The following is a 16,081-nucleotide window of genomic DNA, read 5'->3' as shown; positions in this document are numbered from 1 at the left end:
GGTTGATTTCAGCAGGTTGGTGAGGAGTCGGACGCGAACGGCATGCGACTGAGCAAGAAAATTTAGAGCAAAAAGAACGTAAAAGCACAAATTTTGGCCATAATATAGACTTTTTCCCAAATTTGGCGCTCTTTTGTGATGACGTCAGCATGACGTCATTGGTGGGTCAGGGTCGGATGTCGTCAGCTAACGTCATCGGGTGACGTGGCGGGTTCTCATTGATCCATGGGGGATGATGAGGTGGCAGCCATGTTGGCAGAGGGGTGGATAAAGGACGGAGGAAATGGCGTAGGCGGGGTGACGTGGAGTTGACGTGGCGCTGAGGTGGGCCAATTATCAAGCGGCTAGGGCTGTGGCGGTTATGGTTAAGTGCTGTAACCGTCACGGTCTCTCGGGGCGGCTTATATACGGCACGGTTAGTGTCAGACTCTGACCCGAGAGAGCGAGAAGGGGACGCGTGGCACAGGCCTGACGTACCCCTTCGTCATCTTCCCGGGTGGTAACGGGGGGACGTCGGGTCCAACCCGATATCGCTGTGGGCCGTCGGATTTGATGGGCCCGATCCAACGGCGGACGGGTAAGGGACTTGGCCGGTGGATACGGACGGGCGGGTTTGAATAAAATATTATATTTTCTGAAAAACGCGCCAGGCGGAAAAGATCACGGTCTATGCGTTTGTAATGTTTTTTAAATGTATTTTGAAAAATCAAATATACGCGCCCGACTTTGGTTTAGGCGGAAAAAGTGGGTTTTTGGGCATTTTTCACATTTTCACAGGGTTTTATGGGTAAAATGGGTTTTTACATGGTTTTTTCTGCAAATGAGGGGTATAATGAGTTATTTGACCTATAGCAAGGGAGAGAGAGATGGCAAAGGTTTATCAAAGTGACCAGATGTCATTTTGATCCCTTTTCAGAGAACATATGGCTATAATGCCAAGGGGAGGGGTATTTATAAAAATTTGGGGGTTTATACACCATGGTGTTAATACTATTAGGGGAAAGGGTAAGATAGGGGAGTTATATAGTAGAATTAGGGGTTAAAGTGGATGAAGGGGGAAAATGAGGGGGATATTACTAAGTTTGTTTGAAACTCACCTAGTTTAGAGAGTAGATCAAAATGAAAAGATTTTTACACAAGAAATGTGGCTTTTGAATGAACAAGAACCACTATGAAACCATGATCTTCCTCCATGAATCTCAGCTGATAAGGGGATGTTAGCAATAAACAGAAAGGGGGGAGGAGGGAGGTTAGTCATGCTCCTTGATGTAACTTGATGAAGATGAACACCTTGTCACTTGATAGACTTTGCCTTGATAGGCATAGTTAACACATCTGCACTGGTAAAGATAACCTTTCTGCAACCCCAACTACTTACCCAACTACTTGCCTAGCATTTTTTATTTCTTCTTAGAGGGTGCACTTGGACTTGCAGACCCTTACTTGCCTTTTTCTTTTCTTTTGTTTTTTCTTTGTAATTGCTATCTATTTCTACCCTTATCTCTTCCAAGGTCCCAGATTAAGCTGTTGGGAGCCTTTTCTTCTCTACCTGAACTACTTGTCTGCCAAGTTTAAACAGTTTGGACAGACTCCTTTCTCTATTCTACAACTGCAAATTTAAACCATGGAATGATCCAGATTAAGCTGTTGAATCATCCATCAAAATTAGAAGCTCATACCAAGTTATAAGCATAATTTGAATTCTCTTGGAAATATGTGATCTTTGAGTCATCAAAGCAGAACAAATTTGGACCTTCCACAGCCAATCATGAAATATGAAACCTATTGGTATAGGTATCTAACAGTTCCTTTTAAGGAAATTCAGGGAATTAAGGAATTGTGAAAGGAACATCAGAGATTACTGAACATAATAGTCCAGCTCCACCAGCAGATTAGGATTCTAAAAGCAAGGCAAAGGGTAAAAAGGACTCCGGGAAGGAAAAAGGCAACCACTCCAGCAAAACCCCTCAAGACAAAGGGGCAGAGGACCAGAGTCCATCCTGCTGTTCAAAACCCTGTCGAAAACTAGGCTACTATTCCAAATGATGCTGGGGAGCAGACTGTTGTTCCAATTGAAAAGGAACAGCAATGGACTGATATCCACGTTACGATAGAAATGGATGAGATGTTGACCCATGATAAGGAAATTCAAACGGAGACACCACCTTCGGGAGTGATCAGAGTCATGAACTCAAAACAATGCAATAGGAAAATTCAGGTAAAACTCCCAGCCTCCACTGCCGCATGGAAAAGAGATCCAAAACTGGTAACCCTACGAAAGGGTTTGAAGCAAGCTCAACAAGCAGCAAAAAAGCTTAGAGAGCAAACTGTCCCTCGAGAAAAGTATGAAGAGCTACAGCAACAACTTAGGAATGTCAATCTATCCGAAAGCCAGGCCTTTGAAGGGTGGCGAAGGGAAGAAGAAAAAGTCGTGAAGGTAACTCGTAGGTTAGATATAGTTATCAAGCAGATGGATACCTTATGTTCTTTGTACAATGACGTCCTAGCATGTAGAGCCCCTGTTAAGAATTATGCCTTGTTTTTAATGGAACGATATTTGCAATTGAAAATAAAGGCTGTTAAAGTAGGTTCTCCCATACAAATTAACACCATCGATGATTTTATAAACTATTGTAAGCACTACGGGGTAAAAGTTCAAAGACTACTGTGTGCATTTTACTTACATAACCTTGTATTAAACCAGGAGACTGAGCTGAACCCTGGGCCTTTTTTTGGGGATATCCAATTACAGGCATTTATTTCATTTGGGGTTAATCAAATTAAATGGCTTAAATCCTATAATGCTTTCCAAAGACAAGAAAACGTATTATATTTGTCGATAAGAGCTGAGCCTAGGGATCTAGTATAGTTGTGGAGAAAACATAGAAACCTCATGAAGACTCCAGGTGTAATTGAAGCATTAGGACCCATGCATGAGGCAATCATTCGACAGGGATTAGAATACTTTTTCTCTATTAAAGACCTTGCCATTGATGCGGCTGAATTTCGATATCAGATCTTTAATCCGAATATCCAACTCAGGGAGCCATTTAAGTATGAAAATTTTAAGTTAGTCGCCGACCACTTGCACCTCTATGGCAAAGTCATTTTGAGGGCAGGGCCATCCTGGTTAGGATATAGGTTCCGGAGTCCAATTATTTGGCACCCTGCACCCAGATACCAAGCCCTGAATGAGATTCCTGAGGGTCAGACAGACCATTTCTTTGAACACCTAGATATGCATCATGGCTGTAGGCCTTCACATGAGATTCCATATCCAGCCTACTCACTCACTGCCTTACACGTCAACTACAATGTTTTCCTGAGGGCATGAAAAAGGGTAAGCAGGGAGGTGTGTGGAGTACTAAAGAAGGTATGTTTTTGGTAATTATTTCAACATCTTTTCATTAGAACTTACAAACATTTTTGCATCATGAACTCAGAAAATGATAAGGAATGGTAATAAAACATGTGAGATTAATATGCAAGAAGAAAACACTAACAATTGTCGTTTCCTTATGCAGGAAGGAGGAAAAACGAGAAGTTTCCGTTCCAAAGGAAGGGACAAGGATGAGTTAACCACTGTCCCTTTGACGGGAGACCGTATGCAAACAAGGAAAAGAAAATCAAAGCGAATCAGCCCTGGAAAGGAAGTGGAGATATCGACTCGGCGCAGGAAAGGAAAGAGATGACTTAGGACTAACGGTTCGGTGAATCCCTCAGGATCCTTGATCCTGAGGGATTGCTATTTTATCTATTTCTGCACTTAGATATCTCTGCCTTCACCCTTATAAAAGGGGCAGCACTGTTAGCTCGAGGAGGGTTGGTTATGTTCTATGTAATTTCCTTTAAGATCAAAACATTGATCATCGAGTCTCGTTAAGAACCGATCTATTGTAATTTCGCTTTATGCATTAATAGAAACTTGGTTACTATTTCATCTCTAAGTCTAGAATAACTTCAAGCGGTGTACCCCTGGAGGCTAAGGGCCTGGCCCTGGAGGACACTTGCTCTTGTACTATTACGTTTGGTTTATGCGTGATTTGCTTATCAGCCTTATTCGGTAGTTTGATGCGTTTTGTTAGTTTACATCACATGCACTGTTATGTTTACTTTACTAAGACAGAACTATTGCATTGAATCTGCAACGTATCATTGTTCTTCTAAGTGTAAATATAATACTCTCAGTATTTACAGAATATTGTTGCTGTTTAATTACAGAAACTCTGTGCTGTGCACTTATTCATTGATATTACGGAATTCATCTTAGCGATTATGTTCTTTGCGATTGTTGGATCTATAGACATTGCTGTTCCATTCTGAAATGCAGTCGTAATCTTTTATAACTAAGAGTGATAACTGGTTTACCGAGATCAGGTTACTATTAAGGTGTGCTGTGTGCATATATGGTTTTGAAGTACTGTTCTATAATTCGTCATTGATCAGTGTTGTTCCATTTTGGTGTGTTGTTCAATTCGCCCTTTAGGGTGAAGGATTGCCATTTTATTCCTGTAGGTCACGATTCATGCATTTGATCTTGTAGACTAAGGTGATACTGCTTGCTAGACTTAGTTTCTGTTACAGTTTCCTGTTTGCTGTTCTATTTTAGGTTTGCTGTTCCATTTCAGATTTGTCGTTCCATTTCTTATTTTGCTGCTCCATTTCTTATCTGCCGTTCTATTTCCTGTCCTTTGTTATTTTGGTGTGAAGAATGATCCAAGGCTGTAGTGAGCACTGACATTTACTGCTTGGCTCCCATATCCATGATCTGTTCTCTAATTTACCTTAGTTACATCAGTTTACAAAGGGATGAGTTACTGCTACTGAACCCTTGACTGATAAATTGCTTAGCTTTCTGAATGTGTAGTTTAATCTTTTGAAGTAGTTTGTTGTAAACAAGCATCCGTTTACTCTTGTATTTCTGAACATTGTACTACTAGCATTACTCTAGCAAATGATAGCCTCATACTAAGGCACTCTTTGAAATAACACAACTTTCCTGGACTGACAACTAATGTGAGATAATTAGAGGTGAAAGAGACCCTTTTTATAGCTCCACACATAGCAAATCAAAATGTTTTTCATATGAGGCCAAAAAAAAAATCTTTGTACATGAAATAAAGTATTTTCGACACCAAAGTGTCCAGACACAAGAGAGGTGTGGGCCTCTCGAATTACATGTACTCTTTCCCCTATGGGAATACACAATTTACCAAGGCAATACAACAATTTCCCCTGCAAGTGATAGTTGTCCACCTGTGAACCATGGGTTAGTTTTGCATAAACCTACTTAAATTAATCATCGTTAGCACATTGTTTAGCATAACTCTCGAAATATAATGAAGCATTATGCAAAATAATAGAAGCAGAAATACGAGGGCGAGATAGCATATCAACCACTTTATTGCTAGTGCCCTTCTTATACTTTATTACCAGATGAAACTATTGAAGAAATCCCATCCATCTAAAATGACTTGATTGTTGCAACTTGGTTTGTGACTGAAGGTACTGCAATGGCTAATGATCTGTATGACTAATGGTTTCCTCGCTGATCAGGTAGTGTTTCCACTTTTTCACACTTTGCACCAAGGCATAAAGTTCCTTGTCATCGATGGGATAGTTTATCACAGCATGAGAAAAATTCTCAGAATGGTAACAAATCGGCTTCTTTTGCTGCATCAGTTTCAATCTCAAATGGCTATTGCCGATCGGTTAAGGCTAAGACTGGCGTGGTGATGATCTTTTCCTTCAATGTTTCAAATGACTTCTATTGTCTTCCTCCCCATTGGAAGACCTGTTTCACACTTTTCAAGGTGTGCAAAGGTGTTGCAATAATAGAGAAATTAGCAATAAATCTCTTCCCGTATTGGACTGCACCTAGAAAGCTACAGACCTCAGTTACACTAGTAGGCTTAGGCCAATTTACAATTGCTTCAACTTTAGAGGGATCAATTTTTAACTGACCATGACCAACAATATGACCTAGGTAACCCAAAGAGGTTTTCCCGAACTCACACTTTGACAAGTTTACAAAGAGTTTTTGCTTTTTTAGTACATCAAGAACTTTCTTTACATGACACACATGTTCAGACCAACTCTTACTAAAGACAAGTATATCATCTAAATATACAAGAACAAAATAATCAATGAAAGGCTGAAATATATCATTCATAACCTGCATAAAGGTGGCTGGAGCGTTGCAAAGCCCGAATGGCATCACCATCCATTCGAGCAGCTCCTGCTTGGTCTTGAAATTGGTTTTCCACATGTCCTACTCCACAATTTTGACTTGGTGATAGCCATTGTGCAAATCTAACTTTGTGAAATAAACATCACTCTTTAATTGGTCTAACAAATCATCTATGTGTGGAAGGGGATAGCGATTTTTCACCATGGTCTTGTTGAGTGTGTGGTAATCCACGCACATCCTCTAGGTATTGTCTTCCTTTGGCACTAAAACAGTTTTCAAACCACATGGAGAGGTGCTCGGCTTGATGATGCCTTGGACCAACAATTCCTGCACTTGTCTCTTGGTTTCCTCCATCTCGATAGTCGAAATCCTATACATGCCAATATTTGGCAGAGGGGCATCATGTCATACATGGATTTCATGTTGGATTTCCCTCTTCGAAGATAATACCTTCGGTTCCTGGAACAACTCATCATAATTAGAAATCAATTTAGCTAATTCCCATTTATGCTACCGATCGGAGCCCTGGAACGCATCAACAAATTCCACCTCTTTTTCCCTTACAACCATAAGCATGCATCCTTTATTGGATTCACCAGTATTTTCATTTGTCTAGCACTTACAAGGCTGGCATTAATTTTATTTTGATGAGCCCTCACTATATATTCTACCCCATCCTTGGTGATTTGATATTTGTTCTCATGACAGAAAAAGGCTGCCTTTCTATCATACCGGTATGGGCTCCCTAACACCATTCCATAGATATCCAATGATATTACATCCAATTCTACTTCATTTACTAGCTTAGACGCAATCACAAATTTGACGTTGCACTCTTGGGTTACATTCAATTTCGCTTTCTCATGTATCCATCCCAACGAGTAAGGTTTCGGGTGTGGTTTTGTCTCTAAGCCAAGTTTCTTTACGAGGGATTCTGCAATTAAGTTTGCTTGGGACCCAGTATCAAACAGAGTTTCAACTTTGGTATGATTTACAACAACTGTATTATGAAATAATTCAATTATTTTTCAATCATTCGAAAGGGACTCATCTACAAAATTGGTGCCTTCATGCGATTTAGAATTAATAGGAGGTGTATGAGTACCTTTTGTTCCTACTGCTATGATCAACGCTTCATCTCCTGAATCCGATCCAAGGTCTTGCTGGACTGTTGCCACTGACTTCTACTTCCCTTTTCCTCCATACTTCTTTGGACGCTTTTCTGGGTGTTGCTTCCAACAGTGATCATCATCGTGGCCTTCCTTCTTGCAGTGATTGCAATAAGGCTGCTCTCCTTCTTTAGCTGCTGTTATTTTCTTCTCCTTCCCTTTCAATTTCACTTTGGATTTGCCATTGGGAGGTTTGAATGGTGGCTTTCTAGACTAATCATCTCTTTCATTCTTGCCCCTATTCTCAATATGAATTGCCTTCACACTAGCTGCGTCAATAGTGGTTGGTTCAAACAACAACAATGAATGCCTAATATAGCTATGCAATGAGCCTATATACTTAGTCACAACTTCAGGTGCATCAAGTGCTATACTTATATTCAGTGCTTGCTTCCTAAATTCTTCTGTAAAACTCTAAACATCCTTCCCCTTGCCTTGCCTTAAACACTGCCAATTCATGAAGGCCTTTTGCTTGTATACTAGGGGATAAAATTGTTCCTTTAACGTAGAAGTGAAATTAGGCCATGAGGAAAGGAGCTTACCCACATTCTTACTGCTTTGCAATTTTCTCTCCCACCAAAGCGGAGCAGTACTACACAGTCGTAGAGAGGCCAGTTAGATCTTTTCCTCATCCTCCACAATCTACTGAATCCTACAGTAGACCTCAATCTGCCTAATCCAATTATTAATATTTTCTGCGTTACTTTCACCATTAAACATAGGAAGATCAAATTTAACATCTAAGTTAAAGAAGGGTTTCTTAGATGCATCCTTTGAATTTCTACGATTATGGTGGTGAGAGGAAGAAGAACCTTCACTCCCAGAAGGAGAAGGAGGGGGTTCTTCTCCACCATTCCCATGTGCTGAACCTTGTCCTTCTGGGTTCCTCTCTTTTTCTTTCTCCAGCCTTAAAACCAGCTGACTGATATTCTCTACCATTGAATAGAAAGTCTTTCTGAAATTACGCTCCTCTTCAATATGAGCTTCATCTTTAGCCATGTTTCTTCTTCGAGGTGCATGCCCTACCTCTAGATCGAAAGGTTCTAGTTCCCCTTCGCCTCTTTGAAGCCTGTTTCTTATTAGCATGCAAACATGCAATTCACATCTAAAAAGCCCTGCTCTGATACCACTTGATCCAGGATAATTTCGCTTATAGATGTATGGAAAGAATCACATGCAAAATTGTAGCTTAACACAAAAATTCAATGTACACTCAAGAAAAGAAGAAGAAAGCACACAAAGGCACAAAATGAAGACACCAAGACTTGATAACAGAGTTCGTCCAATTCAGACTACATCTCCGGGCCCAACTCGAACAATGGGGAGGCCTTTATATTAAATGGCATGAAAGAAGAGAATTTACAATCATCAACCACATACAAGAGGCTTATACCTCCATTCCGAAATATGGCTATGAAATGGACACCTCAGATGGAGAAGTGGGTAGCATGAAAGTGTCTGTGGCACTAAAAGGGGCTGAAAACATCTGAAACCTGTCCCAATAGACAAAAATGCACTATCAGCCTCCTGCCAAATGAGCTAGCGTGCTGCAAAATCTTCCCCTGTAATTTTCTAACCATCGTGCTTTATAATGGTTTTTTTGGACAAAATCCCATTTAAATCGAGGCTGTCTTGGTTCCAAATAGAGGGAGGTGGAGTAGAAGGATCAACAGCACAATTGACCCTTAAAATGGCCTCATTATCATTGTAATGATAAATACCCAAAATCCCAAAAATACACTAAAATCTGACAAAATATTCAATCCCCAGAGTTCAAATTTTATTAAATCGGGCGTATCTTCTTTATCGGGTCCAGGCCTGATATCGTAATCGGCATATCGAGGTGCACAATCCTGTTAAACGGGGATGGCCAACTGCCAATCACCGATCGCCGATGTTTTCATTGGCCAATCGCATTGGCATCCCACTCACATAGTGGTCCGGTGTCCCAGTCTTTGATCGCTAATAACAATCCCAATGATTGCTTTATCACTGATCACAAGTTGACCCCCTTCCTGCTGATATATACATAGCCATCCAATCTTATTGCCTTCGGATCCGCCGATCTGATTTAATCAGAGATCGGTGATCAAGGTTTTCTCTGTGCCCTTCCTAAGTTCGCCTCCATAAATCCTCCGATTGCCATTTTTTTGGCCTTTTAAGGCTTAAACCCATTTTTAGAGGAAAATGTCTGATTTTCTTAAGGAACATAGCAACTTACTCTTCATGATAACTTCATTATCCGGACTCAGATTGAAGTGTCATTCACTCTGTTAGAATCAGGATGATGAGATCTACGCTCTGGTCCAGCTAGAGGGAGGTGGAGTAGAAGGATCAGCAGCACAATCGACCCTTAAAATGGCCTCATTATCGTTGTAATGATAAATACCCAAAATCCCAAAAATACACTAAAATCCGACAAAATATTCGATCCCCAGAGTTCAAATTTTATTAAATCGGGCGTATCTTCTTTATCGGGTCCAGATCTGATATCGCAATCGGAATATCGAGGTGCACAATCCTGTTAAACGGGGATGGCCAACTACCAATCACCGATCGTCGATATTTTCATTGGCCAATCGCATTGGCATCCCACTCACATAATGGTCCGGTGTCTCAGTCTTTGATCGCTAATAACAATCCCAATGATCGCTTTATCACTGATCACAAGTTGACCCCCTTCCTGCTGATATATACATAGCCATCCAATCTTATTGCCTTCCGATCCGCCGATCTGATTTAATCAGAGATCGGTGATCAAGGTTTTCTCTGTGCCCTTCCTAAGTTCGCCTCCATAAATCCTCCGATTGACATTTTTTTGGCCTTTTAAGGCTTAAACCCATTTTTAAAGGAAAATGTCTCATTTTCTTAAGGAACATAGCAACTTACTCTTCATGATAACTTCATTATCCGGACTCAGATTGAAGTGCCATTCACTCTGTTAGAATCAAGATCATGAGATCTACGCTCTAGTCCTGGGTTGAATTTATTCTGAGCACTTTTGATTCTGAGCTTTTCCATGCCATTGTATCTGAAGATCCACCTGGATCAGTTAGACTTGTAATTGAGCAAAATATTGAACGATATTGAACACCTCAGATCTAGTTTCGTCCATCCAGGCTGTGATATTTTCAGGAGTACTAAATCAAATGTACAATGGCCTTACATTCATGGTCAACCATTCATGGGTCTATATCTGTAGACAACTATATTTGTACATGTAATGAAAGTTTATAAGCTAAGCATGGGTATGCCTTCCATCAACAAGTTTATGAGAAAAATCAAATTATCTTGATATATGTATTGTAATTGATGCAAGTCACCTTCCGTTTCGAAACCTCCTCTCCTCGTGATAAAGAATTTCACTAAACATATATATTTATGACTTCATGCTTTAGGGGGCAACTGTTACAGTTCTATTTGGGCACATCAACCCCAACTTACAACATCAATACTATTAGGGCCCATCAACCCCTAATGCAATTGTTACATGCCCTAAAGAAGTTAGTCATTAGAATGCCTCACTTCCTAAGAAGTTCTATCACTGAAAACATCCAAAAAATGCCTCTAAGAAGATCAGTGCAGGTACGCCTTCATTAGGGTGTGCTACAATGCAAACCATACACTAACAGGGTGCTATGCAGCGTAGTTGGTCCCTCTTTGGCCTTTGCTGGGCGAATTTGAGTGAACTTCTGTGAGGGTTTGAAAGTTCCTTATCCATTGGATGCCTAAAGAAGTTTCTCAAAACTACCCACTCCTTTGAGATTGCATTTGGATGAGGAAGGGAGTTAAGGAACATTAATCCCCTTATCCCTTCTTCCATGGAACTGATTTCTAAAAATAGGAGGGCATTCATTATTACCATTGATGGCATAACCTCCCTCATTCACCTATAAAAAGATCACTCATCTAAGAGATCAGGGGCTGGAAATTATTGAATTGTAGGGAGATGCTGATGATATGAGATTAGTGTTGATTGCAAGTATTGTAATGATGTCAAAGTGTCTTGCTTGTTATGAGGAGAGGATGGGATTGAGCTGGAGGAGTGATGTTGAGTCAGGCGAATTGGGTTGTAGCTCTTCCTTTTACTAATAAAGTGTTCAAAGTTTTTTCCATATGCTTGTATTTTCTTTTGATTCTTTCATATGCTTATCATATACTTGATTCCATGTTATGTTTAATCAATAGATCATTATCATATGCTTTGATGGGTTCTTGTTTCTATTTGTGTGTAGGTATTTTTCAAACGGCTTAAGTACGGGAAGAAGCAACAGAATCGGTTAAGGAAAATAAGGAACAAGCGGAAGCTACAAGTAGGTTCTCTATTCTCTTATTTTATCTATTGTTTATAAAAAAGGTAGAGAATACTTTGTACTGTTGTTTCTAGATTAAGCTACTAGTCTAGAGGGATAAGGCGTTTATCCAAGAACACTAAAACTTCCCAAAACAGACCCACAACAACCTAAGGAGGGGAGGATGTTGGTGGGCTAAATTTATTCATTTTTTAACCCTTTTTCCCTTCAAAACCATAACCTTATACCTCTATTTTAACCTTGCAAACCCCCTTATTCCTGCACTAGTCCAAGAATCGTGTCCCTTCCTACACTAGCTTTATGTTTCATGTTTAAGGGTTACAAATGTGCTTAATTAATCATTTTCATAGATTTTATGCCTTTAAATCTTTGCAACTAATAATTCTCTTCCTATAAGTATTTGATAGACAATGAATTAATTATCTTGTTAGCATGGTCGAGTGCAGGTAGGATTCCTGCACTGCTAGCGAATATTCAACTACCGTGACAACTCACCACTCCATGCGGACACCATGTTCTGGAATGATTGACTTGAGTTGGGATTAGATCATAGAGGAAAATCAGGGATGTGGTGGAGATTAAGTCGCTGGTTGAATACCTAGAATAGCATTTTGTTATAGCTGAAAGGCTTAGCACGGGCTATTGTTGTTATTTTGTTATAGCCAAAAGGCTCAGATTGAAACGCTTGTTGTAATTTTGTTACAGTCATAGGCCAAAAGGAATGTATAAAATGTATGACTCAGATAGAAAATTGTAGCGAGTGATAGCTATAGCAAGGATACTGTGATTCTGTCCTTTTGTAATTTTTCTTATATCGCCCTCGTTCTAGGCTGGATTCGAATTCATGATGTATATTTGTTGATCATTAATAGAAAGGAACTACGACATGATTTCTCAATCTTGCACTGTAATTATGTGTTGATGCGTTGATTAAAGAACTGAGTCTTTACGTTTCCTAAACAATGAAACAAGCTGGTTGGCTAGGGCCGAGCCAACCCAACTCATTCTCCCTTGTGTTCTTCTCTTTTTCGATTAAGGTGTGTTAATTATTTTTAATGCAAAGTGTGAAGTAAATAGATGTTTCTTTTATCTTTTTGCAAAGTTTGAATATGATTTCATTATAGTGTGACAGATCCATGGTGTGCTAGTTCGATTGAAGTTTAATATCATGATTTCCTTCTTTGAAGTTTAATCTTGTTTTCTACCTGGATTGGTCAAGCACACATTCCTGCGCCAGTGCATTTATTGTTTCACATATTGATTCTTTCGGTTCATTATAGTAATGGTCTTTTGTTTTTATTTGATAAGTCTTAATGTGATCTTGAAGAGTGTGATTTTTATTAAGACTTAATATGATTATGAAAAGCATTATTTATATTCTGAAGCTCTTTTGATATTTTGAATTAAATACACTTCTGAAACAGAACGTTATTTTGACACACACTGGTCTATGCCTTCACTTCATGTTATCTAGGAAAGATTTGACTCATGCGTAATAATTCTTAAAGGAATCTTTCTAATTTCAAAAGGTTATGAATGTAGATTACTTTGTGTGGATATCTATTACAGGATTGAAACCTGCTGTCATAGTTGAATGATCTCTTAGATTACATGCAGAAGTTTCTTAAGTAAAGAAGAGTGTGCTTTGACTTTGGGAATGAATTCTTGTTTTAGACATTAAAATATTAGTTGAAGCATCTTTCTGTTTGAGGAATTTATTTTAAAGTCCCGTTTACCTTTGCAAGCTATTTTTCCTAGTTAACACATTCTTTATTTTCTCGAAAGAAAGATTGGAAAACTTGGTGTAGGAACCTCTGTCCTAGTACACGAATCAATATCCTGATATAGGAACAGAGTACTCTAGCCTTGAGGCTTAGAGTTCCTACATAAAGACATAAATCTTTAGTATAGGTTTAAAATGTACTCCTAGCACCTAAGCTTTGTTCTAGTACTAGTGCAAGCATATTGCAGAAGTACAGGAATAATAACTTAGTACAGTGAGGAAGATCTATAAGGAGCCATATATCTTCAAGGGCCAAATTATTAACCTGGAATACAATTATACTAAAGATAAACATAGATTTACATTTTCAAAGATTTTTGCAAGAGGTTTTGAGAATTTCTTTCATTTGTTTTCCTACAAAAGCAATTTCTTTCATATTCCAACACTAGAATATCTCTCATGTAAATTGTTGGGTGATATTTTGTTTCTGATTCTGCAAAGATTGCAATTAAGGAAGTAGGAATAGGGTTTGGAAAAGTTCATATCATTTCTGGCATTTCCTGTGCTTTGTCTCTAAGTTTACAAAACCCCCGGGTTGCCAATGAAGTGTTGAAGGAGTCTACTTGACAACAATTCCTGCACCCAAGACTTTGATGCATCATTTATCTACTCACACTTGCTTGAAAATGAAGGATCCAATCTTTAACATACCTATGAATAAAAATACTAATTATAACTCTATTTTTCTATCTAATGGTTGTAGTGAGGAAAGGATGAGATTGGAGTGGTCCTGGAGTCTTACCTAATCATTAAATCACAATGTGGGGGCCATTATTCAACTTAACTATAACTGAGTCAAAGTATGGGGAAAAATTGGTTGACGAAAATAATGCTATAGGTCTGCTATAGGAGGTGCTATAGGAGGTCTTGTATTGCTACAGGAGGTGGGTTCAAGAGATTTTTGAGGAAAAAAATGGTCTCTTGAAGGAAGATGAAGGTGGATGAATGTAGAAGGGGGTGAATGAAGGGTGTGGGAGCGCCTTAAGCAAGCCTACTACCCCTAGGAGGTCTATCTTGCACCAAAGTTGATGCCCATGGTGTCCTTCATTTGCCTTAATAGAGTGAGTTCAGAGGCAGCATTTGGAAGCAAGGTGAGGTGCCTAGGGGGAAGATGGAAAGGTCCATTTGGATGTGGAAAGGTGTGCCCACCCCTGTAATTCAGCACAATTCCTATAGCTAGCCAAGTACATGCATCAAATGATCATTATTGTAACAAAATAAATAATCATGGAAAATATGAGTTGAAATTTATTGAAGTCTACTCTAACCTACAACAGAACTCCAATTTCCAAACCAATGTTGCAGAGATTAAAAATGGATAAATATTGCAATCTAATACTTAACACTTTCCAAGAAATCATAAAAAAATATTTTCGAGTTGTTATTGTGTATATTTCCAATCACTCTTCCCACAAGAGAGGTGATAGGAAATTGTGAAATTACAAGTTTTTATGATATAACATTTATTGAAATAAGGAAATATTGCAATGCCTTGAAATAAGAACAAGAAATAAATACAAGAGAGTGACTAAATCATATGGGTTGGGGCATTAATGTTCCTTGTGAGCACTCGTTTGGACATATGCTTTGGAGGAAAAAATTTGAGTCAATTCATGAATGAGCCCCTTCATGCACATTGGGTTGCTACCAAACATGTACTGAGATATTTGCATGGGACGATTAACCTTGGTCTAAGATATACTTTCAAAGATGTATGAATTCATGGTTACATCGATACTAAATGGGCTGGAAATGTTATTGAAAGGAAAAGCACACCAGGGTGCTGCTTTAGTTTAGGACCTGTGATGATATCTTGGAAGAGAAGGAAACAAAATTGTGTGGATTTAAGAAAAACCGAGGCAGAGTACATTGATTCTAGCATGGCTAGCTGCGAGGTAGTTTGGTTGAGAAAGCTCTTTGGAGAGATGTTTGAGCAAGCTTTGGATACAATAGTAATATAATATGCCAACAAGAGTGGTATCTGATTGGCATAGAATCTTGTATTTCGTAACAAGTCCAAGCATATTGAGATCAGGTATCATTACATTCGAGACATGGTGTACAGAGGAGCCGTGAGACTCCATCACATTTTTACCAATGAGAATATAACATATATATTTACCAAGTCTTTGCTTAAAGGTAAATTCTTGGTCTTTAGAGAGTAGCTTGGACTGATGGATGTGACCTTCCCAAGTAAGGGTCTTGGCTAATTGAGGACATTGAGTTGTGATCTTCCCCCCTATCTGAGCTCTCATGGTGAGGAATTCGGCCTTAGAGCTCCTAGGTTTGATGTATCTTTGGATAGTATTGCCAGAGTATACCCGAGTTAGAATATAGTTTCTCACCTGCCTGGCCAATGGGTGCTGGCTTCTTGAGTTAGGCATGATACTTACTATTTATGGTAAACGTAATTCCTCTCTGTTGAGAATGCAACAAGGTTATGGAGCTTAGTGAAAATAAGTCGCCTTCACTAAGTGGGCCCGCAGGCTATTTTTGGCGCAAAGTCTATTTTTAGACTATGTCTATTTTTAGACATATGGATCATGGTCTATGAGTTGCAGGATGCTATTTGTGGATGATTGGCCATGTTGGTAAAAATAGATGGACTTCTATTTTTAGACATATG

The sequence above is a fragment of the Pinus tabuliformis genome, chromosome 2_1 (assembly GCF_031772625.1).
Source record: "Pinus tabuliformis cultivar Carrire ecotype Pingquan chromosome 2_1, CPIR1, whole genome shotgun sequence".
NCBI classification, from domain to species: Eukaryota; Viridiplantae; Streptophyta; class Pinopsida; order Pinales; family Pinaceae; genus Pinus; species Pinus tabuliformis.
Note: the sequence above shows the minus strand (reverse complement) of the source record.